This window comes from Callospermophilus lateralis, unplaced genomic scaffold, assembly GCF_048772815.1.
Source record: "Callospermophilus lateralis isolate mCalLat2 unplaced genomic scaffold, mCalLat2.hap1 Scaffold_83, whole genome shotgun sequence".
NCBI classification, from domain to species: domain Eukaryota; kingdom Metazoa; phylum Chordata; class Mammalia; order Rodentia; family Sciuridae; genus Callospermophilus; species Callospermophilus lateralis.
The window spans coordinates 4,923,645-4,931,637 of NW_027516368.1; the positions used below are offsets into that span (position 1 = coordinate 4,923,645).

Consider the following 7,993-nt stretch of genomic DNA (forward strand, 5'->3'; position numbering starts at 1 on the left):
ACCATAATAAAACAATAGCACCTTATGTGCTCAAGGATTTTCCTCCAGTTATTAATTTTCTACTATTTCTGAATGGAGTAAATTTCTTCTCTCACATACTTATTCTATCTCACCTTGTCAGTGGAATCTACTCTGTTATATTTACTAGTGAAATCTTCCAGTCTTCCTAACTCTGGGACTTTGGATCACCTTTGCCTTTCCAAAATTTTCTTGTTATTTTATTTCTCTCTTTAGTAGTCTAATATTTTATAGGGTTTAGATATTTATTTTTTATTATTTCTTGACCAACTATTCTATAGAATAAATATGTTTGAACAACCAATAAAAAAATAAATAAAATAAATAAATATATAAATACCTAAAAAGCAGGAATTTTTTTCCTGCTATTCTCACTAATGTTCCCCAAGTAATCAAAATGATGCCTGGCTTACTTTACATGAATAATTCTTGAAAGACTCAAACAACAAGTGACTCATCCTCAAAGGGAAGAAATTAGTTCACCCTAAGACTATTTGCAATTATGCCAAAGCATAGAGAGAAGACTACCACTGAAGTACACAGGAAAATAATGTGTGGTCCAACATGGCCACGGCCAGGTAGGTTCCCTGGAGTGAAGCAGTCAGCCATCAATGTCAGGTCCCAGAGCCCCTAGCAGTAGGGAAATTAAGGTCTCTTTTTAAAATGAAAGTTGTTGATAATACATTCAGATCCAAGAAATAAATACGAGCGAATAACTCAGTAATGTAGATGATGTGCATAAAATATAATGAGCATTGAATCTATTAATTAGAGAAATGAGAATAAGGAACCAAGGAGGTTATTGTGGGATGTTATACGTATCATAAAGCTTGACAAACCGTGAAGAATGAAAGACTCAGCCAGCAGGGAGAGGAATGCCCTTTAGGAATGAGCAGTGATGCCCTTCATCATGCACTGCAAGAGACCCGTTTGTAATAATCCTAACAATTGAATCATGGTTTATATTATTCCAGCCTCATAATATTTTCCCATACTTTTCCATGTAATCAGAGGCAAGCTCTAGAAACAAAAATTTCTTGTATTAATAAGAATTTACCTAAGAGTTCATCAATTCTTTTGCATTTAAACAATTCTTGTCACCTATTTGAAGTACAGGAATAAATTAAATGTCACGCTTTCAACCTTAATAATACATATAGTAATTCATTTTGATACAAAAATTTGATAAATCTAACCTTTGTAATATATAGAATCAACATGTATTTTAAATTACATTCAAAAATTATTATTATTAAACTTGTTTTTGATATACTTTGATTTATTTGCTTTCAACTTTGTATGTTTATTGCTTTCATTTTATGCTTTATATTATTTTGCTAGAAACAATGGGTTACTTTATCTAAAATGATGTTTCTAGTTTACATCTATATATTATGTCTTGTGATTACTTGCTGAAATTTGTGGTGATATGGCTTTATAACAATATTGGCAAGAAAGAACTAGAGTAAGATAAAGACGTGATAAGTCTTGGAAGCAAAATACATTAAAAAAACAAGTTACATAGAAACAAAAATGAATAAAGTGATACATCAAAATTTAACATCTAAAGCCTCCTTATATTAGACCAAATGCAGATGCATTTCCCTTTCTTTTAGTCTGAACAATCATTGATGCATTTCTTAAATTATGCCTACAAAATATATTAGTAGAAAGGATAATCCTAAAGGTGTATGCTTCTTATTAGTATTTCAACATTTTTCCTTTGTAACATTGTTGTTAAATTCCAGCATCTCTGGAAACCGACTTTCACTTTGTATCAGGCAACGTTGATAAATGTGGTCTGAGAGACCTGCCAGGGGTGGTGCATCAAGTGGAAGTTATCTGTGATGAAGCACCAGCAGCATCAGCAAAAGATTAATGCTGAAGCTGGGGAATAAAAGAGATATGAAGCCAAACCCCAGAGAGGCAGTGGGCAGGAAGCAGCATGTTGGCCGGTGCAGTGAGTAAAACTTCAGCATTGGAACAAATGCCAAGTGTCAGGAAATAGTTAAAAGCAGGATCAGTCATCACAGTTCAGGTGGAAGAAAACATTCTGAGCCTCTGTAAAGATAATTGACATGTGACATTTTTCTCTATATACTCTATGTCACTGGGGAAAAAAAAAGGTGAATTGCAAGGAAAACAACATGATTTTAGTATGTGAGTGGATAAACGACTTTCCTATTAGTACTATAATAAATTATCCCACGCTCACCAGCTTCAAACGTCTCAAATTTATTATGATTCTGGAGGAGTTTGCAATTCTGAAATGGGTCTCCCAACATTAAAACAGGACAGGGAGGACCTATCTTCCTTCTGTGAAGCTCTGAAGGGGATTCTATCTTGCTTCTTCCAGCTCTGAGAGGCCTCCAGCATTCTTTGGTTTGTTCCCCCTAATGCATCTTTGAACTTTTTCTGTCTCTGACTTACTTTCTTGTCTGCTTCCCTCTTCCATTTTAAGGATTTTTCTGATCACATGGGATGCACCAAAATAATGGAGAAGAATTTCCTTACTGTCAGGTAAGCTCATCAGCAGCCTCTCTCTGTGTGGGGCCACAGTTCCGCTTTCCATGTAACTGCAACTCCTAGGTTCTGAGGATTAGCATGAGTACATGGATAGGGGACCATTGTACTGCTGACCACAGGTGGCTGAGATGGAAAAGTAGAATTTGATGTCCATATTTGCTCAGTCTTTTTATTTTATAGAAGATAGGAATCTCTATCTTCTAGACTAACACTAATGGTTCTCCCCAGACCTACTGATTAAACTTTTAAACCTAAGTTTTTTTTTATACATTAACAATGTTTAATGTTTTGAGGATTAAGTAACAAATCAAAAAAGATTTTTCACTTAACTAAGTTCACTTCCTTTGAATTTTTCTAAGAGTTAAAAATTGACTATTATACTTACTGATTTAGAACCATCAGATTTTGCTTCTGGAAAAATCTAATACCTTTCAAAAAATTACAATTGTAATGTTAGCACAAAAATTACTTCCTAAGATTTCATTTTTAAAAAAACTTTTCTGCAGCCAAAGATTCCTATTTTTGAATTACAGTACTGCAAGGCACATACAGAACTCACCTCCTTCAAAATACACAGATGATACTCCCTGAAATATAAGTTTAAAATTCTTGAACAATTAGAAATACTACAAAGTTAGCAATTTTTAGGTAAAAACATTGCTTCTACAGGATCATGCACCTTTCTTAAAATCAATTCAGCAATATGTATAAATAATCCTTTTTTAAAACATCTGTACTTGAAATGCAGATACAGTGATACTGAAGATAGCACTAAACAGAAACCTGAAAAGTAATATAATTTGATAAATTTAGTTATTGCCTTCATTAGAGACTGGATCATCTCTAGTATTTTCAAAGACTTGAATTTAATAACTGGGCAACTACCCAAGAAACAAAGGAATTTCTTTAAAACAACATTTCTTACTTCTAGCATTGATTTTTGTATAAAGAATGCTAAGTGAATTATGTATTTTTTTGTTCAGTAGAACCCAAGATAGACCACTTAAATGCTTCTACCAAATTTAGTGCAGCTTAATTAGGGACCAGGTACATTGTTTCCTCTGAACATTTTTGGTCGAGCATGACTAACCATAATGCAAATGGAATCTTAAGAGGTAGATTTTTTTCCCATGATGCATTTTGTTAATAAATGTATTGTCAATAAAATAAAAACAAGCACTGTATGTGTATTCTTAAAGTACAAGGGTCTAATGAAAAGAAAAATAAAAGATAGGTATGATATTTGTTACAGTCTGACATTTTAACAGTCATAGTATTAGATGTTTTGTGACCAAGTGCATTTTGGACACTCTCGGGATCAAAATACGAGTCTGCCAACTGTATTAAATCCTCCCCCACCCCCTCCACCAGTTGGTCCACAGCTTCCTGGTGGGTCATTGTCATCAAATCCATTGGGCCGAAATGAACAGGAAGCAGATGCAGCTTGTAGGGCCCGGGTTCGAGCATTCAACTCTTGTTCCTGTAAATATAGTTTATTGTCCTTTGTTATAGCATCCATAAGTTCCTTCTGAAGAGGTGGTTGGATTGTTACCACTTAAACCATGAGTGGTGTTCTTTTTTTTATACAGAAGCACATATGCAGTATCTTTTGGAAACCTACTTGTAATTTTCTGGACTGACTGAAATGAAGTGAATGTCACTCTGCTGTCATTAAATAAAAACCATTCTTTTGACATTTCCTTACTTTCCAAATCCTGTTCAATAATTGCACTGGGACTATCTCTGCTTAGTATATGATTCTGGGAGGGTGCTAATGTGAGATTTTCAGGCTGGTGGCACATCTGGTATGAAGACTCTGCACCTGTGATGTTTCTGGCATAAGAATAGTAATGCCCACTTTCAGAGGATATACCAGAGTGCACCACAACAGAACTTAATAGGTAGGGGATCAACTTTGGACAGAAAGCTTCTTCAGTTCCAGAAGGCTTTAATTTTTTAGCTAGGTTCTCACCAATATCAGTGAAATCAACATCTACAGACCAACTTTCTGACAATGAAGAGAAAGAAGTAGTTCTTTTAACTGGCAACTCCAAAACCAGTGGCAGTGACACATTGTCTAAAATTTTTCTTCTCACATGATACTTCTGATCATAAGAAAATCTCAGGAGAGTAAGAATAAGGTTTTCGGGTTCCTCCGTGATTTGCATAGTTTTCTCAGCATTCTGCAGAGAGGCACAGTTTTCACAATAATATTGGTTGTCACCAGTAAGAATCTCTGGAGCCAAAAAATAATTTAGTAAGTCAGTTACTGAAGGTGTGGTCTCACCTCCTGGTTTCTGAGGTACATCTTTATTGATAAGAATCTTGGGAGATTCATTAGGGACAGAACTGTTTTCAGTATAGTGAAACCCATCAGGAGGACCATCTATTGTTCTTTCATTCATAACTGAATCACAGACAAAGGCAGCTGTTGCTGGATTATAAACTACTGGTTCTTCTGAAGGACCAGATACACTGGCTTGCATTAAGCTGCCATCTTGTGTATTGGATAATGATGCTGGATCTTGGAAAGACAAGTCTTCCATAGCAGGGGAAGGACAAAAGGCCAGTGAAAGATCCATGAAGGCTTCCACTTTTTGTGAGGTACTCCTGCAGTTCAAGCAACATATGTGAGTCTGTAATTTTCCTGCAAACATTTTTTCTATTAAAGTCTTCTCACTGTCACTTGTGCAAGGGGTCTGTGTCAGTACAGCTGCCTTACTGGCTACTTTCTGTAAAGAAGTTTCACTGTACCCCAGACTTTCAGAAGACTTGTATGAGGATTGAACTTTCAAGATCTTCTCTTCTTCATGGAGCCTGTCAAGCAGAAACCTGAGGTATTCAGAACAGTCTTGCTGTGATCTGGGAGTAAACCATGGAGGTCTGGAAGCCTCAAAGAAAATCCGAGGTGCATATGCTTCCCTCTGTGTATGAGCCAAAAAGGCAAAAAGATGCTGTAATTTTTTCATTAATGAATTGCACCCGTTTAGATTTAAAGCTAATACTTGTCTCCTGAAATCTGTAGCCATAAACAATGCTTGTATAACACTGTTCATATAACATGTATTTCCTAGGTTAATAAGGCCAGTTTTTCCAGTTTCAGATTTTCCAGAAAGTCTAGACAAGCAAGATGCCAAAGAATTGGATTGAGACGTCCAGGCACTTTGACTGAGAATCAGCTTAATTTTCTCCTCACCAGGCTTAGGAAAATCCTTTATTGCCTCCAGAAGGGGTTCATAGAGATCTGGAAATCCAGAATAATGATACATCATACAGTGTATTAATTCTGTTAACTGCACTAAGAAGGTTGTGCTGGAAGGCAGGCCATCATTTTTGAAAGAGTGAACCAAATTAACTACATGAGGAACAATCAAATGGAACGCCTCTGGAGAATGCTGAAAACTAAGCAGCATGTGAGAAAGAACTGCAAGAGCACCAGGTCTCACAAGAGGAAACCAAAGTCGATTAAAAACCAGTTCTATTTTCAGCAAAGTAACATCTATCAAAATAGTAAACTTCTGAACAGCTGCTAGTCCTTTCAGCAGTGCAATTACCCAAGTATCCACATGCTGAGCCAATGGCCAGGAGAGCCAGTCAATCATTCTGCAAAGAGCTTGGGTCATACTTGCATCTTTTACATTGGGATCCGTGGTAAGGCTCCTGATGAGAACTGTAATCATCTGAAGAGGAATATGCTGCACGAGGCTTGCCAGTGCTACAGAAGGTTCAAATGATGCATCTGTGGAAGAGATGCTTGCAAAAACTTCTTGCAGGGAAGGTAACAGTGTGGAGGGCTCAGCCTTCCAGATGTTCTGCAGCAAATTACTCACTTTTGTTACCTGGGAGACATACTCCCGGAGCTCTTTCTCCTGGGTGGACACGCATTGAAAGTGGCCTATCGTTCGAACCAGCTGTTGGCAGAAGGTGATGGACAATTTCCCTTTGGGGATGCACTGCACGAAGTCGGTCAGAAGGTCGCTCAGTCGGGCACAAAGTTGGGGCTCTGGCCTCTCACATACCATCCGTAACACCTCTACCTGCAGCAGGTTGAAGAGGTCCAGCACCGATGGGCAGCTCATGATCAGCTTCAGGCCGTTGTGAATGTAGTCCAGGATGGCTACATCTTTCCTGTCCAGCGAGTGGTAGCCCTGCTGAAGGAGGCCCAACACGAAAGTCTTGTTGAAGAAAGACTCGAACTCAGGCCGGTGGTAGCGTGCATAGGCCTCCAGTACCTGGTGACCCACTTGTCGCTGGAAGGGGTCCTGGCCTTCCAGGATGAGCCGGGTAGTCAGGTCAAACATGGCCTCGCACTGCTCCTGATCTAGCCAATGCTCCGCGGATTCCACCACCTTCCGCACAATCACCCGCTTTAGGGGAAGCTGGTGCGAAGAACTCACCAGGCCCTCCATCTTGTCCATTGTGGCCACGCCGCAGGGCCAGGGCCAGGGCCAGGGGATGAGGAGCGGGCGGCGGCAGCCCCGAGGTAGGGCAGGAGAGCACCCGGGCGGAGGTGAACTTGGAGCGTAGCAGCAGCGGGACCGGCCACCGCCACCGCCGCCTCAGCAGCCACATTTATCGTGTAGGGGAGCCCATCCAAATCGGGGCGGGAGCTGGCGAACCTGGGGCGCAATAAGAACCGACACCACCCACGGCGGGCCTAGTGCGATGGAGGTCCGTACTCCGCAGCCACCTCGGGCTGGCCGTCCCTTGCGGCATCAGCGCGGAGGGACCAGCAAGGCCCCCGGCTATGGTGGGAGCTCAGAACCGGGGCTGCGAGACGTAGGCGGGGGAGGCGCGCCTTCCCGTTCTGGAGAAGGTGTAGGCGTCCAGGCTCCGGCTGGTGTAGAGAAGAAACCGGCCCAAGGATGAGTCAGGAGGCGCTGTCACTCTGGGCTGTCAAGGAAGGTGCCGGGATCATAAACCTAAGTTTTATAAATTAATATGATGTGATGAATACTGCATTATTTATTTCATATCTATCCGTATGTATATTATATGTATATACCTGTATATATCTACATACACAGATATATGTACATATACCTATATATATGCACTTAGAGGTGTCAAATATAGGGTCAGGAATACAAAATAGATGTTTCCATAGTACATAAAAAATATGATCATTCATAAGGTGTCCATAGTACAGTGCTCTGATGTTATAAACATATTGGCTAGTAAGAGTTGATTTTTATCTTGGACCAAAATTATAACAGTGAATGAGTAAATAAGTGATCAGATTCTATGAGTAATTTCTTGTTGGAAATATGAATGTAGATTAGGAGATGAAATGACAATGTGAGTCAGTAGTATCTGTAGGGAATTTAGTATAAACAAAGGGAAACATGAAGTCATTTTAACCTTTGCTGAGGATGATTCAGTTGCATTTTAAATATATTGTGTTTTGAAGGACTCTTACCACTTTAGTTAGCTTTTCATTGCTGTGACC

General features: G+C 39.3%; 1 pseudogene; it reads right to left on the reverse strand.

Moving 5' to 3' along the window:
* Positions 1 to 2,962: 2,962 nt before the first annotated feature.
* LOC143387557 (ubiquitin carboxyl-terminal hydrolase 38 pseudogene) lies at positions 2,963 to 6,962 on the reverse strand (annotated as a pseudogene).
* Positions 6,963 to 7,993: the final 1,031 nt, after the last annotated feature.